Source organism: Amborella trichopoda, chromosome 7 (genome assembly GCF_054954075.1).
Source record: "Amborella trichopoda isolate Santa Cruz 75 chromosome 7, AtrichopodaSantaCruz75HAP2 v2.0, whole genome shotgun sequence".
NCBI classification, from domain to species: domain Eukaryota; kingdom Viridiplantae; phylum Streptophyta; class Magnoliopsida; order Amborellales; family Amborellaceae; genus Amborella; species Amborella trichopoda.
In genome coordinates this window covers 9,242,830-9,258,541 of record NC_142342.1, presented here as the reverse complement: position 1 = coordinate 9,258,541, position 15,712 = coordinate 9,242,830, and the positions used below count along the sequence as shown (strand labels likewise).

At 34.7% G+C, this 15,712-nt stretch overlaps 1 long non-coding RNA gene across 1 annotated transcript in view; it reads left to right on the top strand.

Moving 5' to 3' along the window:
* Nucleotides 1-15,712, top strand: part of LOC148781237 (uncharacterized) — a 53,716-nt gene that overhangs the window by 19,832 nt on the left and 18,172 nt on the right. The gene's annotated exons all lie outside the window — the stretch shown is intronic.

The following is a 15,712-nucleotide window of genomic DNA, read 5'->3' as shown; positions in this document are numbered from 1 at the left end:
AATCATAGAAACAATGTTTTTTATCCCCATGTCCCTCTCTTTCTCTTTCTATTTTGGTTTTCCTATAGTTAACTAATTCTTATATTAAAATTTAGGGTGTGTATCACTCTTCCGAAGTTATAAATTATAGAAGCCATGGTATGTCCTACCGATCTAGGTTTTGAACACTGGCTACGATTATTGCTTTTACCATGAAACTCATGATTTATTGCCACCATATCCATCCTATAACTATATTTGATAAAACCAACAGGTATAAGGTGTTCAACTTTGCACCATATTACTACACTATTGACAATTATAAACTATATTAAAAGTGTGAGCCTGCAATTATTTAACTCATACATACAGAGAGAGAGAGATGGTACACTTTCCAAGAGAACTCAAATCAACTTCAAACTTCTATAAGAAGAAACTACCAAAAGAGTTAACTCTAATGCAGCTAATTTTGATTTTTTTTCTTTTTTTTTGCAAAAAATTGAGATAGACAGCCTATATAAGATCTTAAGAGACGCTCTTATTTATAAGTATCTATACTTTCTTTCTCCATGTTCAATTTTGTAAATATTTATTTAAGTAAAATTCCCAAGCACATAGGGAGAGACTCCAATGCATGAATTAGAGCCTGAAATGTTCATAAAAAAAAAAGAAACCCTTAAATAGAGGAGGATGGGTTTAGGGAGACAATAACCAAATTAGAAAGTCTATCTCTTCTTTTCTCTCACTCGTTATTGCTTCCAATAAAATTCTTATAATATCTCTCTAACTTCAAAACAAATTCCTATAATCTTTAACCAAAATATTTCTAAGAAACTGTCTGTAATCTTTGAACTATTTTACTTAAAGTTCCTGTAGTCTATAACCATTCTGAGCATGCAAATATTCTGAACATGTGTCAACCGGTTAACTTGTGAGCAACCAATTATTCAAACAGAGAGAGAGAGAGAGATCGCCGTTTATTAAGAGAATTCGTATCAACTTCTTACTCCTACATAGGGTGAAGAGACAAAGAATGAGCTAAAAAGAAATAACTCCAACGCACATGATTTTAGAAATTCTTTTATGCAAGAGCTTGAGAAAGACAGCCCGTATACGTGTTAACATATGGATATGTATCATATGGACATACAAATATTGACATACAGATATGCATCTGTATAGATACATAGCTCTTAATAAGACTAAGTGGTGCTTATCTATAACCGTTGGTATTTATTTACTGGTTTATAAGAGGTCTTGTATATTCTTTATCAATCAAATTCAATATACATAAAGTTCTCTACCGTATTCTGAGATTCTAATATGGTATCAACGTCATAGACTCCTCAACTTTAGATCTGAGCTTGCACCTTAGATCTAAGCTCTCTGTAGAGGCATTGGATTCATTTGTTCTAGAAATTTTGAGAGTTAAGGATTTGGCAAGAGGGCCAAGCATCTGGAAACCTGTCTGCATCGGGGCCTCGGTTTCATTCGTTCTAGAAATTTTGAGAGTCAAAGGAAACCTGTCTGCATCGGGGCCTCGTATTCATTGGTTCTAGAAATTTTGAGAGTCAAGGAAACGTGTCTGCATCGGGGCCTCGGTTTCATTCGTTCTAGAAATTTTGAGAGTCAAGGATTTAGCAAGAGGGCCAAGCATCTGGAATCCTATATGCAAAGTAGAGAGTTAAGGATTTGGCAAGAGGGCCAAGCATTTCGAAACCGGTCCGCAAAGTGGGTGGACTTGGCGGTCAAGACGTGGGAGTGGCAATAGAAGTCACTTGTTCGAAGCCTGAACACTACATTGCTCGTGGGCCTATCTCGGAGCACACACCCCCTTCCTTGCCTCACCCATTTGCTTCTCACCTACCTATCTATACCTTGACGTAATATTACCAAAACTACATTAACTAGATTTCTCTGGGGATATGGGTCTTTACAATTAATGGGGTCTAGAGAAAGAGTCAAGACTCTAGGGGTTTGAGTAAAGTTGTTGTTTGGACTTCTAGTAGTGGTGCAGATCATGGAAAGGAAGTTAAACAGGTCAATGGGTCGATGTTTTACGAGGAACAACGTCCCATATATCACTTGGAATTTGACCTATCTTCTCTCTCTCCCAAATGTTGTCCCATATATCACTTGGAATTTGACCTATCTTCTCTCTCTCCCAAATGTTGTCCCATATATCACTTGGAATTTGACCTATCTTCTCTCTCTCCCAAATGTTGCTTTTGTTCCCATTCCTTGCTGGTGTTCCCATTCCTATCTCTAATCTCCAAGGAATGATGAGGGTGGTAAAAGAAGAAGAAACCATTCTCTCTAATGCCTCTAAATCTATCGTTGAAAAATGGGTCTCTGAAAACGGTCAATCTGCCCCATTCGAAAATCGTCATCCCTCTGTCTGTTATTTCCTTTGGATCTTGATCTCAAGGTCCAAATCCGAGTTCTGTTGGCTCTTTCAAGTGTCGTTTTGTTTATGTTTTGACTGCTTTTCTGTCCCCAGTGAAGATCTAAAATTTTTTATCTGATTGCTAGAGCCTACTCTATTCGTGAGGTCATTTGTTCCTGAGGTTTTTTGTTCCTTAGATCTGAGGTCGGGGAATTTTAGTACCCTAACCTCAGATCTAAGGTCGGGAATTTTAGTACCTTACTATTAGATTGTTGAAAAGCTCTAGTTCCCAATTTTTCTCGGCAAATCCCGTGAAAAAATTTGCTTCTGACTTTGCTCTGTTTGCTTATCATGGTGCAAGTTTTCTACCTGCTCTATAAATTTGCAAAGCAACAAATTTACTTTTGATGGTGCAAGTTTGCAAAGCAACAACTGTCTCAACAAGTTTTGTTTAATGTGCAAAGCAACAAGTTTGCTTCAGATGGGCAAGTTTGCAAGTTCTTGGACCACTTCAACTCCCCTTCCTAGTGCAAGCTTTTAACGGTGCAAAAGTTTTGGATCGTGCAAGTTGCTGATGCCTATCAAGATCTCCATTTATGGAGAGAGAGTCGGTTGCTCCTCTCCTTTTGCCTTTGGATCTTGATCTTAGGATCTAGATCCGTCTGAAATCTCACGAGCCACTCTGAACTGATACTGTCATTGACCCTCTATGTGAACCTAAATACACCCATCTGAAATAATCTTTTTTGATCGAGTTTTTGTAACTCGATCATGTTTGTTCTGGTTTACGAACTGCTGAATCGGTATCGGATCCAAACCGAGTTTTGTTGGCTCTTCCAAGTGCCATTTTGTTTTCTCAGCTGTCTCGACTGTTTTTTTGTCTCCGGTGAAGATCTGAAGTTTTTTGTTTGATGGCTCAAGTCTGTTGTTCCTGAGGCTTGTTGATCCGCCACTGCTTTCTTTGCTTATTGTTCAAATGAGGCTTGTTGATCTGCCACTACTTTCTTTACTTATGGTTCAAACAATCTGTGCTTGTTTTTCAAACAATATGTGCTTGTTGTGTGCTTGCTTGTTATTCAAGCAATCTAAGTATGGAGACCATTGCATCTATCAGCCACGCCATATGCTTATTGTTCAAATGAGGCTTGTTGATCCGCCACTACTTTTTTTGCTTATTGTTCAAACAATCTGTGCTTGTTTTTCAAACAATATGTACTTGTTGTGTGCTTGCTTGTTATTCAAGCAATCTAAGTATGGAGACCATTGCATCTATCTGTCACGCCATATGCTTGAAGATCTAACTCGTTCGTTTATACAACCTATTGTTCAAACTCCAACTACTTTGTGTCAAAACAGGAGGGTGTTAACATATGGATATGGATACTACTTTGTGTCAAAGCAAGAGAGTGTCAACATATGGATATGGATACATATCAATACGAATATAGATATGTATCATATGGATACATATCTATACGAATATGCATCTGTATGGATACATATAGTTTAATAAGAATAGGTGGTATTTATCCATAACTGTTGGTATTTATCTTTAACTGTTACTTATCGTATATTTATATGACTTCTTGTATCTTCTTTATCAATCAAATTTAATATACAGAAAGTTCTCTGCTGTATTATGAGGTTCTAACAATAAGATCTGGAGAGATGCATGAATATTATTTATATGTATATCTTCTTTCCTTCTCCATATCGAATTTCCAAATATTTATTTATATAAGATTCCTAAGCATAGAGGGAGAGACTCCCATACATGAATCTTTATACGTACATTAAATGGCCAAAAAAGAGAGAAACCCTTGATTTCAAGGAGCATAGGTTTACAACGAGTAAAACCAAATTAGAAAATATGTTTTTTTCTCTTACCGCGAGTAAAACCAAATTAGAAATTGTCTTTTTCTCTTACGTCCTATCTCTTCCTACAAAATTCCTAAAATATTTATCTAATATAATAGAATTTAACATCTTTAACCCAAAAGATTTTTAAGAATATTTCATCATCAACATTGGTTTATCAACTATTTGAGGTCGACTATACGAATCCTGAACCGCCATTTTGCTCTATTAAAGGCCATGCCCTTAGTGAGGCTATAAGTCGCAATTGTTTTTCTCACTACTTCCATCTCACTACTTCCAACCATACACCCTAGCAAAAGTAGATAATGTAGATTCATGATTCATGAAAAGTTTGGGCAAAGTTTTACATTTGTTATTTATTTATGGTTTTCACTCTTGCTCCCCCAAAAATGCTTCTATTTGTTATTTATTTATTAATTATTATTAAGATTATCTAAGAGTGTGTTTTCTATAAGTTTAACACTTTAAACAATCCAATTAAGGCACACCTCCAAATTTTATCATAACATGTAATTTGGTTATTTTCATATTCGTACATCTCGATGTCGAGATGATCAATTAGAGGGTTTTTCAACATTAGAACAACCTTTTCCGATGGATTTTTGAGGTGCATATGAAATTCTACATTTTAAGATTGCGACGTTCTATAAACTTTTTCCATTATCTAGTATTGTCTTAGATCCCTTTCAGATCTCCACCTCATAAACCCCTATTTGATTTTTATTTTATTTAATTTATTTTTAATATTATTTGGATCATTGACTCAAATTGATCTAGACCTAATCTAGATTACCGATCCAGTGATCCAAGACAGATTTATGGGTGAATTATATGCCCCAACGATCCACATTTTGAAATATTGCCATGAACTTTATTTAAAAGTCATAGACACCCTTAAGAAAAGAGACCGCTTTTATTTTTGTGACGTCCAGGACCGGGCCACTACGACCTAAGGGCTGGGCCAAGCCTAGGCTAAGGCCCCAGCCCCATCCTTTTTTCTTTGTTTCTTTTTGTTTTTCTTCAGCCTGACTCTAATAGGCCAGGGCTAGGGCCTCTTTGGCCTGGTCTAGGGTCGGGCTACCGCCATGGTCACTATGGCACGGCTGGGGCCAAGGCTAGCTTTCTGCGAGCCTAGCCCATTGCCAGCCTCTTCTCTGATAGTTATAAATTAATTGAGAGACCGATAGAAATGTATACACTTCTCACGAGAGGAGCATAAAATCTCTTTTATCTCTGGTTTTCAAAAGAGTAGCAAGAATTAAAGTTTGCAAGATTTATCCATGCGTACAAAAAAACGTTACGAGCTTTGTTAGCCATCGCCCGCTTGTTATGTTAGGATTTTTACATGTTAACAAAATATAACAAATAAAGCATGGTGTATCTATTGTCATATGACAAACAAGCATGGTGCAACCTAGTGTTTAAAACACTGAACCAGAGGGTTAGATCGGTTACCCACCTGTTCCAAGTTACACAGACTGATTCGATGATCCCGATCGGCAGTTCGTGGTATTAAAAAAGGAAAAAAAAGTAAAATTTAATGGAGGAAAAATAACACAAAATCAAATATTTGTCATATGTATGAGCTATAAATAAAATTGAAAATAAACCAATAAAATAAACCTCAAAATGGAAAAGAACACTGAGTTGTCATCTTTGAATTCCATCTCATAGGAGCTATTTATCCAAAAAACAATGTAGATCATGTAGAGTTAAAAAGATCAAAATCATGAGATCTAGAGAGAAAAAGATATATAAGAATATATTGAAATGACCAAAAAAAAAAAAAAAAGAAAAAAAGAAAAGAAAAGAAAGTTGATATTGTAGATCGATGTATTGGAACATTTTTGGATAAATGTGAATGAATTTGATGAAACTGATATTTTAAAGCCGCTTTATTTTCTATCCGGATTGCTGATACAGATGGGAATTTGTTGGGACCGAACCAGTTTTGGGATGGTATGGCCCAGAGCCAGTTCCCCAATAAAACCCCCAATTATATATTTTTTCCTATTTAAATTGTATCCAATGTTTCCTTAGGTCCCCTCTAAATTCGTATCCCATAAACCCCAATTTTATTTTATTTTATTTATTTATAATATGGACGTGGTTTGCAGCCTTAAACAATCCAATTAAAGCACCTTTAAATTTTATTATAAATATAATTTTGATATAAAAAATCCTTAGGATGGTTGAGAATTGATTTTCATCTCTAATTATAAAGTTTTAAACTCCAAAAATGCTCAAATAAGAATATTTATAAACACCAAAATCTTGAAAATGGATGGTCTAGATAATGTGTTGCAAGGGACACTCTCTTGTGGACTCGAAATCTTTTTTTTTTCTTTGCATATTCATACATCTCGATATTGAGATGATCAAATACAGGGTTTTTCAACATCAAAACAACCTGGATTTTTGAGGTGCACCTTTAATTCTGTATTTTAAGGTTGCAACCTTATGTAAACCTTTTCCTTTTAATATATAAGATCACAAATTCGGATCGATTCAAACCCGATTGGTATGATTGATCTAATGATCCGATACAGATACGTGGGTGAACGATCAACCCCACTGCTTTGGTTTTTAAAACAACTGATGAAACAATGAGACAGAGATCAATGGTTTTTTCTCTCTAAGTTCAAAAAACTTGAGGAATTTGTATTCCCGACCTCTTCTATTTTGCTTTCTATTTGATAAAATGGTTGTATTATGTATATATGGCAATGAGGGCTCCATTTCGGACCAATTTGAAGAAACATTGAAAATGGTACATTTTCGCTTTTTTTTTGCAAAAAAATTTTAATTGCCTACTTCTTCGAGGGCTCGGTTATTTTTTTAAACGTTGATTCAACCAAAGAACAAAAGTTAGCTCCACAGTTAATTTTATAGTAGGACAAGATTCAAACCCCACGAATTGTAATCAATCGATGGCGCATCTTTTTACAACCTAGGCACCACGGGATGGGGATCATCAGAAATGACACAGGTGCCTTTGTAGTAACCTTTGCCGTCCCTCTTGATACCAATTCCAATATTGCTGCTGAGTTCTACGTGTTGGATCGAGGCTTCTCCTTTGCACATGAGATGGAATACTATTGTCTGATAATTTAGAGTGACTCCATGTTCTAGTTGACTTACTTGCTCACCACAACTCTCCCCTTGGAGGCTTCGCATCCTCTTTTTTAATGGTAGGGCATAGCTCTCCTTCTTTGCAAATTATAGTGATAGATATTACATGTTTTCTAGGAGGAGAATTTGACTGCCGATTGCCTGGCTAAGCAGGCGGTATTCATGGCTTAGGCCACAGTTTTGATGGGCTTGTCCCCTTGATTTTGTCACTCCCTTCATTTCGCGCGAACATGTCAATGTCCCCATGAAAGGGATGTTTACATTCTTGTAGATGTTCTCTGCACAATGTAACCTTTCTCTTGTGATTATTAACAAAAACAAACTGGGTAGGGGTTCGTCATCCCCACTAATTGACCCAAAAAATTCAATTTTTTGTTTTTTTTAAAATTTTTTTTTCTGTAAGGTATCAACCTCATACTGTAAACATAAGACACACTTCCAAAACCCACCAAAACAGATCGTTCTGACACTGCAAAAACCTCCTTTTGATCATCTTGACTTCCATATGTATGAATATGGAAAAGAAATTCATTTGAAGTCTTGAAAGTATTATATCTTATAAAGCAGATTTTGGTTCATCCATATTCAAGCTATTCTAGTGTTTATAGATCTACTCAATCTAAACCATTCTTGGAACTTTAAATTTCACAACTAGAGATGCAATTATTTTTTTGGCCATGACAAAGTTTGATGGCACCAAAGCTTTTAGGCCATAATTTAGAGGTCGGTCTTAGTTGGATTGTTTAAGGTTAACGTTACACAAACCATACCCATACGAAAATTAACCTTCCCACCATTTTCAATTCTCTTCAATGTTTTTATCTATTTATTACAATTTCTCTTCAATGTTGTTTAAATTTAAAGACTTATAGCAAGTAGAGTGGGGGCCTGTATTGTAAACTGCCATCTATATTTTACGATTATCCCCTTAATATTCCGGCTAATCCTTACGACCAAACAAACATGCTCTAAAAAGACTTGTATTATATCATAACCACTTCTCATATTTTCATAACCGTAAAGAGGTAGTTAATTTGGGTACTTGGCAAAACTGCCCCACGAATAGGAATGATTCAATTAGGTAGCCCGGGTCATCCGTCAGAAGTGGGGTGGTTAACTCTAAACTAGATCTCTATAAAAAGGTATTCCATGTGCTCTCTGCATATAACCATTCATATCTCTTTCTTCCTCTTTTTGTTCTCAAAGTCGTGAGATTTTTTCACTTGATATTGTAGAAGATCGAAGATTTGATGTTTTCATGCTTTCCACAGGCTTTCTTGAACATGATATTCACACGGATCTTCTTTGAGTTTGGTTGTCGGAGAAGCAATGTTGAGTAACAGGTTTCAGAAAGCTGTGGACAAATATGGAAATAATCATAACAACAAACATAGTGCTGCATTGCTGGTTCGAAGGTGATTTTATAAGAATGGCATCCGTTCTTAATTTTGGGGTTGATGAATTGAAGGTATTTTTTTAGTGGTGCGACCACCTTTTATCTTCTTTTTTTTGAAGGGTGAATCAGTGGGGAGGATAGGATCTTACCCGTTTTATAACCAGTTGGGGGTTGATGATTTGAAGGTATTTTTTTAGTGGTGCCACCACCTTTTATATTTTTTTTTTTGAAGGGTGAATCAGTAGGGAGGATAGGATCTTACCCGTTTTATAACCAGTTGTCTATATAGAGTGTCAACATGTTCAACCCAATCAAACTACGAAGAAGCCACTAATTTAAGGGGAGTTTGAGAAGTCATGAAAGACGACGACTTCGGGGTGAAAGAATGTATCAAATAGTGACTTGCACGTATAGATTTTGTGCATTTGTTATAGACTATCTGTGTTGACAGCATGAGTGGTATGAGGTTTCACTACAGTGAAGAATATACGAGTCTTTTCCATTAATTATTGGTGGAGTGTCGGTTCGGGTAACTTAACATTCGATTCAAATGCACTCTCCATTATTTTGTTGTGCATAAGGCTAGCATATGAAATGTGCTGTTGAGTTGCATGCTATTTTAATGCAAAGGCAGTATCAACTGTAGCATATCTTTAATATGCAATTGACTAGTATGTTGAAGGAAATGGTCTCATATAAGTAGTAGTCACAGTGTCATCTACATATACTCATAAGATGACAATAGCGATGTCGTCAATTTGTACCGGTAAGATGATAATACTTTAGTAAGATGATAATACTTTAGTAGTATTACCGAATTCTATAGGGAAGTCTTCGATTCCATTCTCACCAAAGGGCGTGACCCAAATCCCCATCGATATACCACTTTACTTACAAAAAAAAAGATAATAATACTTTGTCATGACTATCGATCAAACACAGAATAATTTGTCCCACTTTGTTTAAAGCTACTGCCTCTCTCGTGTTCTAAAAGCTTTCCAATCAAGCTTCTTGAGCTTGGTTGAGACGATATAGAGCTTTATAAGGTTTATGCGCCATGGATTTCGTTGAAGCCTTGTAGCTAGAGTCGACATGTATACTTCCCCGTCTATCTGGGCAAGCTTTCTTGTTTCCCATGCTGCATAAGACTTATTTACTTCTTCTTATCCAACATTCCATTCTGAATGGATGGTTAAGATGGTTCTAATCACAATGTCATGTTTCTATACAATTTTATTTTAAATTTTTTTTAAAAAATTATTTTTGCACCAAATTTTGGGCCTTAAATTGGTAAAAAAAATATAAAACAAATATCTACAAAAAACTAAAATGGCTAAAATACTCCTGAATTTTTTTAGAGGTAATTTGGTCATTATATTTTATCGCAAAAAAATTAAAACATTTTTTATTAGATGCACTCTATTGAGAAGATGATACATACCAAATTTCATATTCATACTATTTGTAGAAAAAATGTAAAAAAAAAATTAAAAATAAAATACTTCAAAGTGTCATATTCATACTATTTGTAGAAAAAAAAAAAAATTAAAAATAAAATACTTCGAAGTGTCAGATTAAGATCAAATAGTGAAGGACTCACTTGATCTAAAGGGCTCATTTGATCTAAATTGAATAGTTAGATGGGAGGGAAAGCATATACCTTCTAAATGTCCTCAAATAAAATCATTCTTCAATCTATATGATGACGCTCCAATTGTAAGTACAACCAAAGTTTGAACGCCAGTCATTTTTTTTTGGCAGGTGTAAATGAAACTTGAGAGAGAGGCAGGCGGATTAGGTCGGTGTTGACGACCCCTCTTAAAGACTTGGGTTTCTTTATCTATAAATATTCGAGTGTAAATATTTGAGTGGTAAGTTGACAGAATACAAATTTTTACCGCTCACGTCTTCGTTTTGGCTTTCAAACTTGGATAGAAGAGTTTGAGACCTAGGAATTATTGCATTGATAAAGCGAAAATCATTTTATATGCTTGCAACTGGGTCATTTTTGTTTTTTTGATAATTTAGTTGAGATGATTGGCCTTATCCATTTTTTTTTAATGGGATTATCTACAAAAAGATAATTTATCTATTATACATGGAAATCGTAATCATTATCACTTATTAATATTAAATTGGATGGCTTGGGATGAATCACGAAGTCTAAGATTTTTTTTTTTTTTTGAAAACTTCGTGTAATACTCTATGTACAAATAAAAATTAATGGCCTCTTTGTGAAATGGCCCTTTTATTTGGAACTGGATGGTTCAAGTTCTGGTTAGTACCATAGCTTGTATATTGCTTTTGGATGGACTAGCTCAACAGTTCTGATTGAATATTGTTCTGCGTCCTAAGTTGATGACACTGAATTTGATGAGAGAGACAAACAAGAAGATGCAAAGAAAAAAGTCACAAAAGAGAGAGAGATAAACAAGAAGGTGCAAAAAAAAAGTCACAAGAGAGAGGATGGGTGTTCGATCATGTTCTTCCACTGATTTTTTTATTTAATATCTTACATTCGGATTAGGGGACCGACAGCCCCAATTATCCGCTCTCAATCGGAGTTCTATCTACTGTTAAATCATCGGACATGGCTGAGGGAGTTAAATCATCAGACATGGCTGAGGGAGTTCTATCCAACGTGCTCTAGTAGATTACACTATACATGCCCCACAAATTTAACTGGTTGAATGTATAACCTTTTCGGTTTTTTGGTCGGTGTTTCTTATCTTTTGGTGTTTTACAAAGTTGGCTTTGAACCACTGCACTTTTCCATGTTTTGAGCAGTTTGACATTTCAACCGCACAAACATAGGAGGTTATACAAATTTTGGGTGAATTTTGAAGTGGGGCCTTCTACAGAATCTCGTGCTTTTACATGGATCCATGGAAGCGCGCACTTCCTAGAAATCAAAGTACAAGTGAGAATGGGTTGGGGTCAGAATGGGTTGGGGTCGTGGTGGTAGCATTATTTATACCCCACCTAAGGTTTAGGTTTATATTTTCACTTAACGCATTAAAAAAAAACTACTAGCAATTTCAAAAATGGATTTTTACCTAACGCATTAAAAAAAAACTACCAGCAATTTCAAAAATGGGTAGAGGCTCGTCGTCTCCAAATTATAAAAAAACAATAATGGGGTAAGAACTCGGCATCTCCAGTGAATTACCAAAAAAAAAAATACAAGTCCTACCTTGAAGCTTTAGCTTTTGTCTCAATATCAAAAAGTGAAATATTACTTTAAATTCATGAGGGTGTAGAAAAAAATTAGAAATAATATGTCCAAAACAGGAAACAAAGACTAAAATTATCTTTATATTCAAGTCCTGAAGCTCCTATATGACTATAAATATGAAATGAATTTTTACGTATCATTCGATACTCAACAAGAAATGAAATAAGAATGCAAACATAAATCACAGCTAAGAATATTCGATACCCAACATGAAATAAAAATGAAAAACATAATCGCAACAGTGTACGTTTGATATCTCCTCGAATGAGTGAGTGAACCGGACCGCTCATTTTTCTTTCTACTCGATGCTCACTTATCTTCTTAAAGTCGAAGATATTGATGCGACCGTCACAGATACTGTTGCAAGTAAGAACTCGATAAAGAATCAAAGATGTAGCCACCAAATATCAATAGAGAAGTAAGAACTCGATAAAGAATCAAAGATGTAGCCACCAAATATCAATAGAGAAGTAAAGATGTCGATGCGACCAATTATGGATCCCTAACGAGCCAGAACCATTGGGATTCGATTGAGTGATGGGTTAGTAGAGCCTACGAACGTGAACAACTACTCTCCCACAACAAAACTAAACTATTTTCGGCCACCCACCAAAACATAAATACATGTGGATTACCATGTGTAGGAGAGCTGAAATTGTCTTCAAGTTTTCCATGTCAATTGAGTAGTCCATTGACAATGTGTATAAACAGAACCAGTCCATCACTGTGAATGAGGAGACGTCCTTCATTGTTCGGCTGTCCCAGATACTCCATAGGAGATTAAGGCTCCAGGCTTTTTTAAATGGAAGTCTTGTTCTTCATTCTTGATTTAGAGAGACAGCATTCGAGTTTTTAACAGAGATAGCCAGATATTATACGAATGAAAGCCAGGATGCGGAGATGGGGTTTTAATGGAACAATTTAGACAAAGGGGGGAGAGATAGGTAGTGCTCTGATTATATATGGAGAACTATAAGAACGCTGAGAGAGAAAGGCAGAAGGAGAGAGAGGTCGATTTTAGGTTGACCGGGAGAGAACGAAGTAGGGGAGGACTGACAGTAGTGTTGAGCTATTCATACTCCAAACTTATTTTATTTAAAAATAATTAGCTACCCAAAATTTTAAGGAAAGAGTAGTTCATATACGGCATCAACTTTATAATAATGTAAATGTAAAGTGCTTCTCAAAAATCCACTTAAGAAAGTTGTTCGGATGTTGCAAAGCCTTCATTTCAACCTTGCGATGTATAGACATAAATAAAACATATTTCAACTCTTAAAAATAATGCATCTTCTAATAATTTTTAGTCCATCCATTTTTCAAAATTTCCAGTGTTATGCAATCTACTAGATCTAGGCTATTTTTTGAGTTCTAAATTTCATAATTGGAGCTGAAAATAGATTTTAAGGCCATCATGTGGGTTTCGGCACTAGATCTGTCTCCTTTAACTAGACTTCGACGTACACCTTAGTTTGATTATTTGAGGTTGACACCTAATACAAACCTCACCTATTTTTAAAATTATAAAATCCTCATCAAATAACTCTTTTCATCCAGGGGAATAAGTGTACAATATAAACATATTGTAGCTCATCTTCTATTATGTATCAAAACATATTAATTTTTCGAGTCTCTAAGACAAACGTTTGAAGATAAATTGGTTTCTATGGTTTACCATATTTCATGTACAAAAAGTATATAATAAGATCATTTACCTTTTGTATAATTGGTTACTATTAATCTTGACTAATGGATATGAAATTGAGCGGTTACTTAAAGTTTGAAAGAAGTTTTTTCGAACTTTGTGACATACCCAAGCTATCAGATTTCACATCAAATAGTTGTAAGAAATGGTGACCTCTTGTACTAAAGATAAACAGTCTCGTTATATACAATATCATTAAAAAATGTATAACAAATCGTTTTCCATTCTAACATGTTGCATGGTGAGAGATGGTACCCATGGTGACTAATTGAATACCTTTAGTCTTAACTCTTAACTTCAAAATAAATAAAAAGCAGTTCTGAACTTCTCCCCCGAGGAAATGCTCTCTCACTCTCACGAGGAAATGCTCTCTCTCCCACTCTCAAAGCATGAAGCTATCGGTCTTCATTTCTAGTTAGCAATTTGTGTTCAACGGCAATCCATAATTAAAACAAGAAAAACTTTTCAAAGTGCAGAGATGAAAAAATAAACGCATTGCAAAAACTCTTAAATTCTTAAGGTTTCTAGGAAAATAGGCCTAGTAGATTATTAGGGACCATACTAGTGCAATAGACAGTACAAAACCGTAGCCCAAAACCTTCTACAAGACCTTAGGAGATGGTCGATACGAATCCAAAGGCTATGAGGATTATTTGGAATCTGTTCAACTTCGCTCAATTTGGATCTGTTCAAAACTCAAAACATAATTGAATTCAATCTGGGGCATGATCTTATGACATGTGGTGGGCAAAATGAGGAGCAACCACATTGACAACATGTAAAAAGTCGTCCAGTTTCAAGGTGTTCTATCAAAGTTGGGACTTCTAAAGAAGTCTATGTTGTAGAGCCTAGTCAGTGTCCAAAAGCATAATTGAGAATGTCAGATAGTTGTAGAGCCCCGTTTGGATTTTTTTAATCTTGGGAAAAGTTAATTTTAGAATTGAGATTTCTTGGAATTGAGATTTTGTGGAAATATCAATTCCCTGTTTGTATCACATCTGGTAGAAAAAAAAAAATGCAAATTCTCTGTTTAGCTTGTCTGGAATATCTTTTTTTTGGAAATATAAATTCTCTTTCTCTAAAAATTTTGAGATAGTTTCTCACTAAAAATTTATTACATTATTTAAAAGCTTAAAATTTGAAATAGTTCCTATTTAAAAATTTTGAGGTAGTTTCTCTCTCTAAAAATTTTATATACGTTCTCTCTCTAAAATTTGATATAGTTTCTCTCTCTCTAAACTTTTGAGATACTTTTCTCTCTAAAACTTAAAATTTGAAATAATTTCTCTCTATAAAAAAACTTGAGATAGTTTTCTCTCTCTAAACAATTTCAGATAGTTTCTCTTTCTGAACAAGTTCATATAGTTTTTTTCTCTAAAATATGATATAGTTTCTCTCTCAAAAATTTTAAAGTACTTTCTCTATCTAAAACTTAAAATTTGAGATAGTCTCTTTCTAAAAATTTTAAGATAGTTTCGCTTTCTAAGAAATTTTAGGTACTTTCCCACTCTAAAATTTGATATAGTTACTCTGTCTAAAATTTTAAGGTGCTTTCTCTTTCTAAAACTTAAATCTTGAGATAGTTTTTCTCTTTAAAAATATGGGATAGTTTTTCTCACTATTTTTTTTTGTATATTTTATCTCTCTAAAAAATTCATGTACTTTCTCTCTCTAAAATTTGATTTAGTTTCCGTCTCTAAAATTTAATATTTTTTCTCTCTTTTAAAATTTGATATAGTTTCTCTCTCTAAAATTTTAATATTTTTTTCTTCTTCAGCATCAAAATGGATCCTTTCCATGACATGTCAATTCCACTTATTTTGATGGAATTGAGATTCCCGAAATTTAGGCTTAAAAAGAGTATTCAAGAATCCTATGAAAATCTCAATTCCAACGAAAGTGTCAATTCTAAGTGAACCAAATACGATTTGCCCAGCTTTTCTCAAAAAATTGAATATTGGATATATGAATCCAATGAGCTAAACAGGCCGTTAGATAATT